Source organism: Symphalangus syndactylus, chromosome 11, assembly GCF_028878055.3.
Source record: "Symphalangus syndactylus isolate Jambi chromosome 11, NHGRI_mSymSyn1-v2.1_pri, whole genome shotgun sequence".
NCBI lineage: Eukaryota > Metazoa > Chordata > Mammalia > Primates > Hylobatidae > Symphalangus > Symphalangus syndactylus.
The window spans coordinates 33,414,795-33,431,945 of NC_072433.2; positions in this window are offsets into that span (position 1 = coordinate 33,414,795).

The window sequence follows — 17,151 nt, forward strand, 5'->3', positions numbered from 1 at the left end:
CCTCAGCATCCCGAGTAGCTAGGATTACAGGCACCCGCCACCATGCCAGGCTAATTTTTTTGTATTTTTACTAGAGACGGGGTTTCACTGTGTTAGCCAGGATGGTCTCGATCTCCTGACCTCGTGATCCACCTGCCTCAGCCTCCCAAAGTGCTGGGATTACAGGCGTGAGCCACCGCGCCCAGCCGTTAAGCAGTCTTTAAACATGGAAATAAACAGGGGCAAGGCAAAAGAACACTTCTTGAGGGATTTGAGCTCATTTTTATTTAAGCCTTTTAATAGTTTTTTTTTTTTTTAATATGATTCTAGAGTCCTGCAAGTGACTTGTGATGATGAGCACTTCTTGAAGCATCTGGCCAAGATGTAAGGAATCCTGTCAGCTCATACGTTAGGCTGAGCTAGAAGGGATCTGAAAAATAAAGTTTGGCTGTACATCATTCAGAAGCAGTAGAAGAATGCTTCATCTAAAAGCATCCTTCTAGGATTAAATGTGCACATCAAAGTAATATATATGTGGAATTTCATGTCTGTGGTTACAATTACCCCTTATCTACACCCGTACATATATTATTTTCTCATTAAGTATCTTCTCCTTAGAAAGGTTGTTCCACTACTATCTGCATCTGAACAGAAAACTAACTTCAGAAAACCTTCTTGGAAACAACGACAGAGCAAAATGAAGCAGGGTCTGGCCAGTGATTTTCAGGAAGCCTGAGACTTAAAGGGATTCTCAGAAGAAACTCAAAAAAGTCGCTAACTTGTCTGTGAAGCCAGAATTGTGATCAGCTTCAGCGAGGGAATCAGAATGCTGGGATCTCACCTATATCAGCTTCACTAGTGTCAGGAGTCTCTGAACTACATATGATGATATAGGACAGGGAAAATGGGCTGCAGTCAGGGTGCTTGCAGAGACTGGGGGAATAGCACATGAGGAATCAGGGCCACTCTAGGTTGGGATATAGTGCTTAGAAATAACAGTTATTAACTGCAAGCAATGACAGTAGAAGTCAGTGTACATAAGTTTGTGGGTAAACTCAGATCAGAGATGAAAGTGCTGACATGAGAGTTAGGATGTTGACCTAGAGGATATCATGTAGACAACATCTTGTTATAACAGGGCCTATTTTTAGGACTAAATGCTGCAAACAGGTTCATACTTCTTACCGCCATTGAGATATGAAATTATAAACCTGGGAGTTGATACCGTATGACAATTCTTATTTTTCTCAAGTAATGTTAATTAGCACATGATAAAATTAGCATATTGATGGAAATGCAATTATTTAGGTAATTGTCTAATAGCCCCTGTAATAGCTAATACTACATATATTACCCAAATAAATAGGAATGTATATTATTATTAGGTTAGCGCAAGCATAATTGCTGTTTTGGCATTATAGGAATTTGTCGTTTGATATTCTAACACATTCTTAAATAAATGTGGTTATGTTATGCATCATTTTTATAAGCATTTCTCGCTTTATGTCTTTTTGCTAATGACTTATTACTTGCTGTTTATTTTGTGTTGATTTTAGACTATGGAAACGATGTCAGACAAAATGCAAATTCGAGCAATCTTCTTATTTGAGTTCAGAATAGGTCATAAAGCAGTAGAGACAACTCACAACATCAATAAAGCATTTAGCCCAGGAACTGCTAATGAATGTACAATGCAGTGGTGGTTCAAGAGTTTAGCAAAGGAGACGAGAGCCTTGAATACCAGGAGCATAGTGGCTGGCCATTGGTAGTTGACAACGACCAGTTGAGAGCAGTCATCAAAACTGATCCTCTTACAACTACACAAGAAGTTGCTAAAGAACTCAATGTCAACCATCGTATGATAGTTCCACATTTGAAACAAATTGGAAAGGTAGAAACCTTCCATAAGCGGGTGCCCCATGAGCTGACCGAAAATTTTTAAAAAACCGTCGTTTTGAACATAAATCGTCTTATTCTATGCAACAATGAACCATTTATTGATCAGATTGTAATGTGTGATGAAAAGTGGATTTTATACAACAAGCAGCGATGATCGGCTCAGTGGCTAGACTAAGAAGAAGCTTCAAAGTACTTCCCAAAGCCAAATTTGCACCAAAAAAAAAGGTCATGGTCACTGTTTGGTGGTCTGCTGCTGGTGTGATCCATTACAGCTTTCTGAATCCAGGTGAAGGCATTACATCCGAGGAGTATGCTCAGCAAATCAATTAGATGCACAGAAAACTGTAACGCCTGCAGCCGGCATTGGTCAACAGAAAGGGTCCAATTCTCCTTGACAACGCCCAACCGCACGTTGCACAACCAACGCTTCAAAAGTTGAACAAATCGGGCTACAAAGTTTTGCCTCAACCGCCATATTCACCTGACCTCTTGCCAACCAGCTACCACTTCTTCAAGCATCTCGACAACTTTGTGCAGGGAAAACACAAAGGATCCAGAAAATCCTTTCCAAGAGTTATCAAATCCCGAAGCATGGATTTTTATGCCACAAGAATAAAAAAACTTATTTCTCATTGGAAAGAAAAAAGTGTTGATTGTAACGGTTCCTATTTTGATTAATGAAGATGTGTTTGAGACTAGTTATAATGATTTAAAATTCATGGTCTGAAACCGCAATTACTTCGGCACCAACCTAATAGTTTTACTGTTGTATCCATCAGTCTTATATATTTACACATAAATATGGAAAAACTTTCTAAGATTCTAGAGCAGATTTGAAAGGAACCATGGAGATTACCGAACTGAACAAACAATGTATGAATGTCCCTCAAAAACCATGCATTCAGTACCGTTCATTTTCACCCTTGTCCAAGGCACTAGCATCTTCCTTCTTTTACTTCTTCGGCCAAGAAGCATCCTCTATACAATAACCACAATGACATTTTGAAAATGTGGATCATACCACTCTCTTAAAACCTTTATTTCTGTTGTCATTTGATTGAAACTAAATGCTGCCATTGTCTTAAAAGCCCTGCAAGACCTTGCTTCTGGTGCATTAGGTCTCCAAACTCTCCAAACCAATCTGCCCTGCTGAGAACACTGCAAGCACATTGGCTTTCTTTAGGTTTTTTGGAACTTCAAGATTCTTTGCAATGTCAGAATATTTGCACTTGCTATTACCTCTTCTGCTGGCTGCTGAAATTGCAGGTTTCTTCTCATTCTTCTCATTCGTGTCGGTTTAAACATCACAAACTCCTACAGGCTCTCTCCCATTTAGTATGTAGTTTTATCACATTATTCTATTTACAGAGTGCAATAAGTACTTTTATGAACAGTACAAAGTACTTTCCTCACTTATGTGTTTACATGTTTGCAGGCCCTTTAGTCTATTAGAATTTAAGCCCCACGAGGTAAGCAACTGTGTCCACTGTATGTCATTGTGACGAATATTTCAATTACCAATTGTTCCAGTTTCTCAGTTAATTTAAGTAAATGTTGATTTCCCTTGAAGTGGTACTTGTACTAATTTTTGAAGCTTTTAGAAACTATTTGTCAAGCAACACTGTGTTAGTTTAATTTTTTAGTTTCTGCCTGCTAAAAACAGCTTTCTGAAACTCCTCAGGAGTATGTTTTCTTTTCTTTACTTAATTTTTTTTACCCTCGAGTATACCAGGGGTCTGTTCATGTACTGTTTCTTGTTTTCCCAAAGAGATGAACAGTCCATGAAAGCCAAGGTATGTCTCTTAGATATATTTTTCCTTCCAGTCTCATAATAGGCCTATCTTATTTAGGCACTCAATAAAGAATACCTTACCTTGGAATTGAGAGCATTCTTAATAGTTATATTAGTCCGAAGTATTTTGGCAGGAAGTATCAGAAACTCAGCTCAGATAGCTCAAGTAAAATGAATTTGTGAACTCATAAAACTTCCTAGAGCTGGCTTAGCAAGGCTGGAGCCAGGGGCTCTGAGAATTTTATCAAGAACACTATATTTCTCTCTTCAACTATCATCTTCATTTCCTTCTCTCAGTTGGCTTCTTTCCAAAGGAAGCATTCTTCAGAAAAGTGGAAAGATGCCCACTGACGAAGTATATTGGTAGCAACTTTCAACCTAGAATGGAATATCTGTTTATTCAAATATCAAGCAGTCTCTCATTGGTGCTTTTTTGGTCACATGTCTTGCTTATACCAATCACTGTGCTAGAAGATTGGGTTAGTCTGTTGGACTCCCTAAATAGCATCCTATATCTATTGGGGTAAAGCAGACTATTGAATTGGTCATATGGCCAGGATCAAATAATTGAGGAAATGCCAATTCTCCAAAGAAATCACATGGCAGAGAGCAATCACTTATTCTCATCTCACCTAACCTATCTTGCTTCGTGATAATTGAATATTTGGCAATTAATGCCCAAGTATCTGTTTTAAAATATTCAAAGTCAGAGAAAACACTATATCTAGAAGTTGCCTATTTCCTTTTTATTTTGTTCTTGTTGTTCCTTGATTAATTTTTCTCCATGAGACATCTTCTAGGAGTATTTGTTAACAGACTAATAAACTTTAGACATGTTTTCAGACTACTTTACATTGTCTACTTCAGTTTTAAGACGTAATGGAACAATGGCCCTTTGTCAACCAGCAATTTTCACACCTTAAGTCCTTAGCCCTCCTAGCTGATAATTAATTTCACAGTTACAGCATGGCTCTATCAGCTTCCAATGAAAGAATTTAGATAAATCTAACATGAAGTGGGCATAAGGTAAAGCAATAGTAATCATTATTTCACAGGTGTTTGTTTTTTTTTTCGATTTTCCCCAAGCCTTGTGAATTTATCTACATGACAATTTGAAAATGATGTTTGGGCCACAGTGACTCCTAGCCTGCTAAATACAGGAGGGGCCTGGGGACTTGCAGAGCTGGTAATGGGAAACCCGACTGAGCTAACATTTTGACACTGGCTCCTTCTCAGGAGAGGCAAACAGAGAAGAGGAATTGAGAGGAAGCTGTCACTAGGAAACCAAAAGGAAAAAAGAAAAAAAGAAATCTGCAGAGTACACAAAAGAGAGACCAAAAAAATAAAGGAGTTAATTAACAAAAAGGTGACATCCAAACACTTGCAAACACAAGTGGGAAGAACCATATCAAGGAGTAGGAAATATTAAATAAGCAGGCAAGCTTGGAAAGCCCTTTCTAATATTGCCAAAAATAAGACTATCTCATAGACAGCACTGAGAACTGTCAAGGTAAGAATTGTCAGAAGACACTATGCTACAAAACAGCATTAAAATGTTAGCTATAAAATATGCATTGGTTTCTACAGACCTTTTCTTTAACCTAGACCCCCTTTTGCTAAGACCCAATTCTTTTTTCTATATCTTGTCCTCTATATTAAAATTTCACCTCACACAATTATCAGCCCTAAAGAAAGAGCAGTATTAAAGACTTTTAGCTCCAATTGCCTTAGCACAATCCTATTCTACAGAAGTTTCTCCTTAGAGAGACATCATTTGTTGGTGCACTTATGAGTGTCTTCACATTGAACAGTCACAGTACTTTTGCAAGGTTGACAGGCTTATCGCTGTTCCAGAGAAAGAAGAGAATCAGAGGCTCTTAGAGGTTAATTAGCTTGTACTTTGTCTTGCAGATTGCAAGTGAAAGGATAGAAACTAAGAGAAGGAAAGTTTCCCTCTATTCTGACAATTTAAAATGCCCAATAAAGTGACATCCTGCTTCGTGAGGTGGTGAAACTTCCCTCACCGAAGATGTTTTGGATGACAAAGCCTTGTCTGTGGTACTTTTGAGTAAATTTCTGTGTTTGTTAGGTGGCTGCAACAACCGATCTCTGAGGCTCTTCCAAACAGAAGATTTTTTTATTTCATAGCACACAACAATTAATTACTGCACTTTTACTTTTTCATTTCCAAGCGTGACTATGACTTATTTAATAAGGGGGGAAAGATACACTTGTTCTTCCTCCTAACTTACCCTTAAAATCAAGAAGCAGTTCAACCTAACAACTAAAAACTAATCATATCAAAGGCAGAACAGAATAAAATTACCAAAAATATTATTATTATTATAATAATGTAAACACATGAACCTATTTCACTCATGCTGTTATTTTATTCACCTTGACAATGTTTGGAATGCATTGTCAATGCCTTCTTTTGGTTTGTGCTATAATTATAAAAATCAAACATCCTACTCTGTGGCAGGCACCATTCTGAGGGCTTTACCTATGTTAATTATTTATTCATCTTAACCTAATTATGCCAATTACATTATTATCCCCAGGACAAAGTACCATAAACGAGGTGACTTATAAACAACAAAAATTTATTCTTCACAGATTTGGAGACTGGAATTCCAAGATAAGAGAACCAGCTTGCTCGGGATTTGGTGAGGACTCTCTTCCGGGTGGCAGGTGGCCACCTTTTCCTTGTGTTCTCACATAGCAGAAAACAGTGAATAAGCTTTCCGAGGTTTGTTTTATAGGGGTGCTAATTCCATTCTTGAAGGCTCCACGCTCATGGTCTAATCACCTTCCAAGAGTCTTCCATGAAATACCATCGCATTGGCAATTAGACTTCAACTTGTGAGTTTAGGAGGATGCAAATATTCAGCCCACAGCAGCCAGTTTATGTGAAGAGTCTATACTCAACTATGACACCAGGGTTTCCAAAATGTCATCAAGCATCACAGAGTCACCTGGAGAGCTTTCTCAAAATTCAAAGTGCTGGGCCCCAACCCCAGAGTTCAGATTTAGTAGGTTCTGAATGGAAATCAAAATTGCATTTCCCAAGCAGTGTTGCTGCCACTAATCCAGGGGCCACACTTGAAGATCTACTGCCTTAGGATACTGCCTCTTTTACTTCATTTCTCCCATAGTCCCTTAAAGGGCAAAAAAGAGCCACCAGTTAGTTGCAAAAATAACTGAAACTAGAGAGAAAAGGTCTGCAGTAGCAGGGAAAACAGTCAAATACTGAACTAAGCTTCCATGGGAAGTTCTAAAATTGTTTTGCTTAAAAGGGTGAAGAGTGGTCTTCAGAAATATAATACATTTTCACCCATGTGTTGTCCTGGAGCACTATACGCAGAGAAATGTGATAGATTGACTGGATGAGTCTTCGAAATTTCCTTGTACTGCATGGAACTGGAGTGAAACCATAGCCTAAGGCTCAATAAAACAAATATTTTCTACAAAGCATTCTGATTGGGAACGAACTGAGTCCGTGAGAGAGAGCCAAGCGTCAAAATCAGAAAGTCAGACTCAGCTATTAATTTCAAGGGCAAGCCACAGTTTAAAATGTGTGCTAAATCCAAATGTTCAGAAACATATAAAATCAAAACAACAGAAAAAGTGGAAGCTAAGTAAGAGTGAGAAGTAATTGCTATAAAAAGGGTTGAAGACAGGGTAATTTATTCATTTTGGCTATCTATGCTATGGTGTCGGGGTGGGTTTTTGGTCCAGTGGGCAGGTCCGAAGTGAGGTTCATGCTTCCTGTCATAGTTATCTCATAAAGTATCACAATACCCAAGACAACCCACTGGTGTATTGGAACAAGGGAGACCAGAACAAATCCCTCAGAGAGAAAGTTATTTTAATTCAATCCAACTGAAAAAACACTAAAATAATAAATGTTATACCTTGCTACTGAAATTTATCACATTTAAAGCACATCCGAGCTGCTTTTCTTCTTTGCTGTTTACATAGTTTAGTATACCCATTCTATCACTCCCAGCTCCTTAGATTGCAAGCTTGTCAAAGCACTGTGGGATTAGAGTGGTAGGGGCTACAGGCTCACATACAGTGGCAAATGGATTAAGAACACCTGTCTTTTCAAGGAACCACAGATTTGACAAAAATGTAAACACATCATGACTTCCTGAGAGTATGAGAAAGAGGTGAGTAAAATTAAAGTGAACCAAACCAGTCCTCTAATTTCTGTGTTATACTTAACAGTTAAATAGATTAGTCACAAAATATATAATTAATATACACCCACACACATATATACATGAATATATAAATGTATATAATACGAAAGACATCAGAAATTTTCAACTCTAGTGCAATCAATTGAACATATATTTTGATGGCAGAATAACAGAAAGACCAAAGTAATATAAATTTTTTTTTCTTCTTTTTTGAGACAGAGTCTCGCTCTGTTGCCCAGGCTGGAGTGCAGTGGCACAATCTTGCCTCACTGCAACCTCTGCCTTCCGGGTTCAGGTGATTCTCATGCCTCAGCCTCCTAAGTAGCTGGGACTACAGGTGTACACCACCACGCCAGGCTAATTTTTGTATTTTTAGTAGAGGAAGGGTTTCACCATGTTGTCCAGGCTCCTGGTCTCGAACTCCTGGCCTCAAGTGATTTGCCCACCTCAGCTTCCCAAAGTGCTGGTATTACAGTCGTGAGCCATCGTGCCCAGCCAGAAAATGAAATATTGTGTAAGAGGAAAAATTACATTCACAAATAAGGCTTAGGTTTTCTTTTCTAAAGATACCTGAAGAAAAACTACAGATTTTATTTACTGGGATTGCATTTAGTAAGCACCTACTCTATTCCTGAAATTGATGCAACCTGGGAACAAAGACAATTCAAGGACCATGTTCTGTAGTGGGAGAGAGAGAAAACACAACTACAAACTATAGTGTGATATGTTTTATAATAGATATCTTCAGAGGACACTTAAAAGTAGAGAAGGAACACCTAAGCCAGGAGGGGATGGGGAAAGCTTCTTAGAGGACGTGACACTTGTCAACAGGAAGAAAAAGAGGGAAAGTCACTTCAGACAGAAGGGCCAGGTTTAAGACCTGGAGCCTGACAGAGCTTGGCCAGTCTTCATGGTGTGCAAGGAGCTGTGGACCATGGAACAGGAACCGGTGCTCCATAAACTTAGAATCTCATATTCAAGTTAATAAAAACAAAGTTGAGTGTCTTTTTAGTTAACTAAACTTTTAATTTCAATGAATTTACATGCCTTTCATATGCAAATGTGGACCAGATATACTCTGGAGGAGCTATAGTATGCAATGTTCCTAAGATTTATCAGGTCTTTGCAAAAAATTCCTTTTTGGTTTTTTTTTTCTTTTTCTTTGTGAGCATCTCTCAGTTCCAGTTACTACAAATGATACCCTGGGGAGAACTTGCATTCGATAATCCCTTAGAAAGGGGAATGCTCTTAAACTGAGCAGAGGGCCTAGAAGGAGCACTGTGCTGGTCATTGGAATGGCTGGATTCTAGTCTGCAAATAAACTGCCAATATCAAATGCAAGGCCCTAGACTTCCTTTTTCTGAACTGTTTCATCACTAAAAACTAAGCAATTTCTAAAGTCTTTTCTAATGATTGTAGCACTAGGAAAGCCTCTACTTTGCTGTACAATCATTTCTAGGCATTTTAACAATCTTCTCTGACAAAAAGTCCTCCTTACTGAATAGTTGACAAGGTTTGTATTAATATCAAATTTGCTATTGAACTTAAGGCATACTTTTATTGTGGTGGGATTTAAATACCTTTTGAAAGGTGTCACTCTAATTTATGATTTTTTCAGACATTAATCAATTTTATATAAAATGTCTAACAAATTTGGCCAGTTTTTAGCTTTTGAGCCAAATTATGACACCAGGTACAATATTACTATTAGCTGTTCCCAAGGACAATTTTAAATGAGATGTCACATTGAAGTAATGTTATGCCTCTGGGAAGAAGAGCCTATTTTAATAACGGAATAGAATAAAAAGTCATTCACAGTGAGAAGAATACCATCTTATTCTAATATCTTAGACACTTTTTATTTTCAATGCTTTACTTACAGCACGCACTGGGGAAATAACCTAACTCCTGCACTCCTAGCACATGGATCTATAAATCAGCACAATATATAACTAACAGCATACACAATTTGAAGCCAAACAAGAATGTTGATTGAGTGGCCAGTGCACCTTTTCATTTAAAGCAGGATTTTTTAACCTCAGCGCTATTGACATCTAGAACTAGATAATGCTTTTTTGGCGGGATGGATGGGGGTCTTAATTGTCTCTATCTTCTATATGCTAGTAGCACCTCCCCAGTTGTGAATAGCAAAAATGTCTCCAGACATTCCCCAGTGACTCCTGGGGAACAAAACTACCCTTAGTTGACAACCACTGATTCGAAGTATATACATTACATCTAGCTCATATAATATCTGTCTCTCTCTCTCTCTCTCTCTCTCTCACACACACACACACACACACACACACATACACACACACTCTCTCCTCTCTATTATGTATGTTTAGTAAACATGCATGGTATTTTATTATAGATTCTTATAAATATTTTTACCGATTTTTTTAATATAGAGAAGGGGTCTCACTATGCTGCCCTGGCTGGTCTCAAACTCCTAAGCTCAAGCAATCCACTTGTTTTGGCCTCCCAAAGTGCTGAGATTTCAGGTGTAAGCCACAGTGCCCAGCCTACTGTGTTTTATTAAAATCTTCTATCTGGCTGGTTCCAGTGGTTCACACCTGTAATCTCAGAACCTTGGAAAGCTGAGGCAGGTGTATCACCTGAGGTCAGCAGTTTGAGACCAACCTGGCCAACATGGTGAAACCCTGTCTCTACTAAAAATACAAAAAATTAGCTGGGCATGGTGGCAGGTGCCTGTAATCCCAGCTACTTGGAGGGGTGAGGGAGGAGAATCACTTAAACCCTTAAACCCGGGAGGCAGAGGTTGCAGGGAGCCGAGATCGCACCACTGCTGCACTCCAGCCTGGGCAACAAGAGCGAAACTCCATCTGAAAATAAAACAAAGCAAAACAATCTTCTATCTGAGGGAACATTTCCACATTACAGACACAAAATATTTTCATGATAGAGATGAAAGGAGATTGTATTATTTCTTTCTGCTTGACCACATTGAATCCAGATGTTAAGGTAAAGCTGCCTTTCCCAGGTGTCCTTCCAACCTCTGAACATTTCAGTGATGGGGGAGTTGCTACCTGATGAAGTGGCAAGAGCTCTGTCTTCTGGAGAGCTAAGGCATGTTTACACATCACTTCAAATGAGGACTTCTGGAGATGTACTGTGACCTGCTGCTACCACTTTTTAAACAGTTTACTTTTGTGTTCTGTTTTCAACTGTACCTGTCAGAGTAGTTCAACTCTCCACTAAAAACGAAACAAAGATTTGGCCCTTGTTGACTGCAATGTGTCTTAACTGCTTTGACTTCCTTCTTTTTACTTATTCATCTACACATGTCCACTTTATCTTTTCCTGATGACATCGTTTCCATCTCTGCTAAAAAGCTCCTAAATGTTTCCCTCACTCTTCAAAGAGAATCTTGAACTGTATTCAGAGGGTAATCTGAGAGAGGCTTCTATGAGTCCGGTAGGATCCAAGTATATCCTTTTCCAACTCTCCAGCCCACATCATGAAGCCAGTGTCCTTTCTTCTTCCCCTCTTGTCTTAACATTGGTTTCTCCCCCTATGCCTTGGTCACTCAGAGTCCTCCACAGTGACATCCATTCTGATGCTCAGTCTATCCTTACAAACTGTGCTGACCGGAAATGTAAACCCATCTACCTCATAAATATTTTCAATACTACAGTCCATTATGTCTCCACTCATTTCTCATTTTACTTCAGCATCCATTGTAACTTTATGCCTTTATTTTCCTTATGTGGAATTCTTGTCCCTCACATTCTCTCCCCACTTGCATTCCCCTCTACACAGCTGGTACACAATAGTTGCAGACTCACCACCGCTTGATTTAAGTAACCATAGGATTTCAATGTCTAGACCTGATAGAAGTCTCAGAACAGCACTGGTTTTTCTCCAAAACCAAAAGTGGAAAATTACAACTTGAACTCAGTTGTTATTTTAAAGGCCCCTTTGAGAAAGTGTTACAATGAATTCTGTTCATTCATGTGTACAAATTTACATCGCTGTTGCTTTATCAACATAAGCATATGTTGAAATATAGATTGCACTGTTTATTTATATGTACATTTGTTTGTTTGAGGCTTTTGAAAAAATGGCATTATACAGTTCAACCATTAGCTTGCTATGTGATCTTGTGCTAGTCCTTTAAACTGTCTGGACTTTCATTTCTTTATTTGTGAGGGAAAAGGTGATTATAAGATTCCTGGAACAACTTAAACTAGGAAGTTGTACTTGTTCAGTAAGCAGTGATTGCCTTCTATCCATCCTTTCTCTTCTTTCTGGAAAACAGAATTCTAGGTTTGTTTACGTACTGACTCCTTATCTCTGTAACTCAGAGGCGATGGCCCAGGCCCAGCTTAGCAGTTTATACTGACTGTTCCAAGCAATTATAATGCTCAACTTTTCTTTATGTATCCATCAACAGGCATATAACCCCGGGAGGAAGTCTGCTGAGAGCCTTCTGATACGGTTAAATCATTTCTGAAACAAAATCCCACAAAAGAGAACAGTTGTTTTTTCCCATGAATATCCCATTTCCAGACTAAGTGCTTAGATCATTGGTAGCTTTCCTAACACAGTGAGGAGGACCTCCCAAAGGGAAAAAAATCACACATCACTGATGGCAGAGAGTAGCAAAGGAAGGAAGTTGACATAAATGGGCTGCTGCATCAATACACAGTGAAAACTGCCTGTGGCTGGTGCTGCTAGTTCTCTCCCGCCTCTTAATATCTGCTCTCCCTTCTTCTGTTTAGTAATAAATTTCACTTCCATTTTAGTAGACCAAACATTTTCTCAGCCAGACATGGCCTTGAGAATGAGTTCTTGGAAATAGAATGTGAATAGAACTGGCGTGATCTTCAACTTTCATATTACCTCCTCTTTAAAAGGAAATTGCCTGTTTTGTACTACTTGATACCTTCACTTATGGGCTGGAACACATATATATATATATACATATATATATATACACACACACACATATATATACACATATATATATACACACGTGTATATATATACGTATATATACATATATATGTATATGTATGTATGTATATGTATGTATATATATATATAACTCTCTCTATATATATAGCTAGTAAGCCAGAAATGAGCAAACGAATGATGATAACATCATAGTATCTTGGAGTAAACAGAAAGAATTTTTAGGGGAATGATTTCATAGAGCAGAGCCTTTTTTTTTTGAGACAGAGTCTCACTCTGTCCACCCAGGCTGGAGTGCAACAGTGCAGTCTTGACTCACTGCAACCTCCGCCTCCTGGGTTCAAGTGATTCTCCCGCCTCAGCATCCCGAATAGCTGGGACTACAGGCGCGTGCCACCACACCCGGCTAATTTTTGTATTTTTAGTAGAGATGGGGTTTCACCATGTTGGCCAGACAGGTCTCGAACTCCTGACCTCATGATCCGCCTACCTTGGCCTCTCAAAGTGCTGGGATCACAGGCGTGAGCCACCGCACCTGGCCAGAGCACAGCCACTTACCTGCCCTAAAAGGCCCATTGAAAAGGAGTTCTCTTACTTTGTTTAACCACTATATTTTTGAATATTATTTTACTAACAGCTTTATCTTTACCTACCTAATATGCCATGCTTCAGTTGGGCTTCTTGATTTGTGAGGTAACATATTTCCCTTTTGTTTACTCAATTTGAGTAGTGAACTTCTGTTACAAGTTGCCAAAATCTTTCTAAATGGTACAGCCAAATTTCACATCTGTGGCCTGTGTGTGAACAAAGCAAAAAAGCTTTCTCAGGACAACCAGTGGAAATTTATGTCCAAAAGGCATTTCAAGGTGGATTTAATCCAAATATGATCAAGAATTGAAAAAAAAATCATTGGGCTCACATTTTGAGATTTTCCAACTGTTTGTATGCCTTCATGAATAATGGAAATCGAAATGAGTATCTGTAAATGTAGTAGAAAATCTAGGAGGAATTTAGAAAAACTTAAACAATCCTTCAAAGGGGCCAGTGCTGTGGGAAAGTTATTATGATTCAGAATCGAAGATCCAGGGAGATTATAGGAGCCTTTTGAATCACTGATGAGACAACCCAATAAGACACATGAAGTAACTAAACTAAAATTGTCAAGATAAAAGGTAACCAGCCCTTTTCAATGATAGAGGTGACTAGCCAGGTACAATCACCTGGTGTGATAGGGAAAACAATCTCAGAAGCTCCGTTTCATCAGCAGAAAAATAAGATGGTTTCTAAGATGCTTTCTGGCTGTGATTGTCTAGTGCTCTATACAAGTGAGAGGGGCTTCCTTGCCCAACTTGTGCTGTTCCTTCAGCAAACAAAAAAATCAGCATTGATTATACCACAGAGTAGATTCTTACTCTTTGTGAAAAAAAGAGTTTTCAGAAGTAATCTAATCTGTCCACGTGGCATACACTGAGATAGTTTCACATGCACTATGTATGGAGAAAAAGAATTCAATTAGTTAAGAGCAGAGCCATGAATGAGCGATGATGTAGTTATTAAGTATCCTTATAGGTCTCATGTACAGCATTATAGGAAGAAAAGAAAATTCCTGATGATCAGTGAAACAATGTTGGAAAACTGTGAGACATAAAATGATGTCGCACTAAGAAAACACTCCCCTACTCTCCCCACACAAGCAACATAATTCTGCTCTAAATGCCCACAGTCTAACTTCTTAATCTGATGAGTCACACGATTCCAGAAAGGAAAGAACTGCAACTTATTTTTGCTGTAAGTTTTCTACTTAAACATTTGGGAAACAATAATGCATATAACATCCCAAATCCAGTAACTCTGAGCATTATCATGCTCCTCCTATTCAAAATTTTTAATATTAAAAATGGCAAATATCAGAGTGCCAGGTACGCTACAGATACATCCCTGTGTTTTACATGTATTATCTAATGCTACTGATTTAAAGGCTTTTTTTAGTAACTGCTGTTAAGACAGTTATCACAGTCTTTATTTTATTTATTATTATTATTTTGAGACAGAGTCTTACTCTATCGCTCAGGCTAGAGTACACTGGCACGATCTTGACTCAACACAGCCTGAACCCCCTGAGTTCAAGTGATACTCCCACCTCAGCCTCCCAAGTAGCTGCGATTGCAAGCACACACCACCACACCTGGCTATATTTTATTTTTAGTTTTTGTAGAGACTTAATCTCACTATGTTTCCCGAGCTCATCTCGAACTCTCGAGTTCAAGTGACCCTGCCACCTCAGCTTCCCAAAGTGCTGGGATTCACATGCATGAGCCACCACACCCAGACTAATAACACTGTTAATACCCTTATTTAATATATGAAGGAAATGACTTCCAAACAGTTTGAAAAATCTTCCCACAATTATACAGGATATAAGTGATGATTTAGAAGTCAAATCCAGATAAACTAACTTCAAAGTATTAGCTTTTAACTTGACCCTACCAGATAATGGATATTATACACTAATTATTAAATGTCAGCAACAAACCAGGGGATACAACATTACTGCATGAGTATTTACTTATGTTAAATAAAAAGAGAAAAATATATCACCTTATGATTAACAGAGCTGTAATAAATGGCCTACTAAAGTAAGGTGAAGAGAGATAGTACAAAATATTAACAGCAGTTGTGTTAAGATATTATGGATTATCTCCTATATATTGCTCTGGTTTTCCACAATAAGCATATACCAATTTTCGTATTTCAAAACAAATATAAATGTCACAAATTATAAATTGTTGCTGAGTAAAAAAATGTGAACTACACAAATATAACCCATCTCATGGAGAAAAGATAATATAGTGGAAAATGGCAATTGTTAAACTTCTAAGAATTAATGCCATTTAACTGTTAAAAGAGGAAGGGAGGCTGCGCGTGGTGGCTCACACCTGTAATCCCAGCACTTTGGGAGGCCAAGGTGGGCAGATCACCTGAGGTCGGGAGTTTGAGATCAGCCTGACCAACATGGAGAAACCCTGTCTCTACTGAAAATACAAAATTAGCCAGGTGTGGTGGTGCATGCCTGTAATCCCGGCTACTCGGGAGGCTGAGGTAGGAGAATTGCTTGAGCCCGGGAGGTGGAGGTTGTGGTGAGCTGAGGTATCCCCATTGTTCTCCAGCCTGGGCAATAAGGGTGAAACTCTGACTCAATAAATAAATAAATAAATAAATAAATAAATAAATAAATAAGAGGAAGTGAAATAATGAGATAAAATTAGGACAAAATGAAAAGAATAGAAAAAAAATCAGAGTTATTCAACAGATCTCATTAGTTTGTTTTTGTTTTGTTTTTGTAAAGAACCTGTGAACTTCAGGGAAGAGGAAAATTCATAAAATTTGATGATATGCAAAAATAATTAAACAAGCCATGATCAGAAAGGGAAGAGTAAGCCACCAATGATAACTGCAGCATAATATATGAGGTTATCCTAATCATCTCTCTACTTAAATGTATTAGAATTTTTTTAATTTTTATTTTTATTTCAATAGTTTTTGGGGTACAAGTGGTTTTTGGTTACATAAAAAATAAGCAATGAGAATAATATTTGGTCCTGATGCTAGCATGAGAAGGGAGAAGAAAGGACAAAATGTTCTTGAGAAGTTTTGCCAGCATTTGACTTTTTGTTGGTTTATGCATAATCTAGGTGGGTCAGAGAATCTCAATTCACAAACTAATTTTAGGTAGTCCCAAAGGGCAGTCTCCCCAGACATCTAGCAAAATTAAACACTCATCTCTTTGTAAAAAGGCATATTAATTCCAGGCTTCAGGAAACTGGCACAAATTTCAAAGGAAAGGAAGAGCACACAAAGATAACCACCACAAAATGAAATAAGACAATATGAGTGAGCCTAGGAGAAAAATATAGAGAACAGAAAAAGACATACACTGAATTTAAAATATTGAAAACATTGGATCAACCTTATAAAACAAAAGAAAACATGCCAGCTATGTAAGTAAGCAAAATAAGATTAAACATAGGATCAGGGAGAGGAAAATATAAGGTTCCATAGCAAATAAAAATTCTAGAAATGAAAAAAGTCAAATTTAATAACTCAATGAACACATTTGATGGTAAATTAAACAAAGCAGAAAAGGTAATTAGTGAACTGGAGTATATGTAAGTCAAGAATTCAGTTCAGAAAGACAAGCCATAGTAAACATAAGGAAAAGTTGAGATATATAAAATAGAGTAAAAGAAGTTGAATATTTCTAAAAGAAAAAGTGCAGGTAAAGATAAGGTCAGAAGAAATATTGAAAAGATTACAACTGACAATTTTCGAGACCTAAAA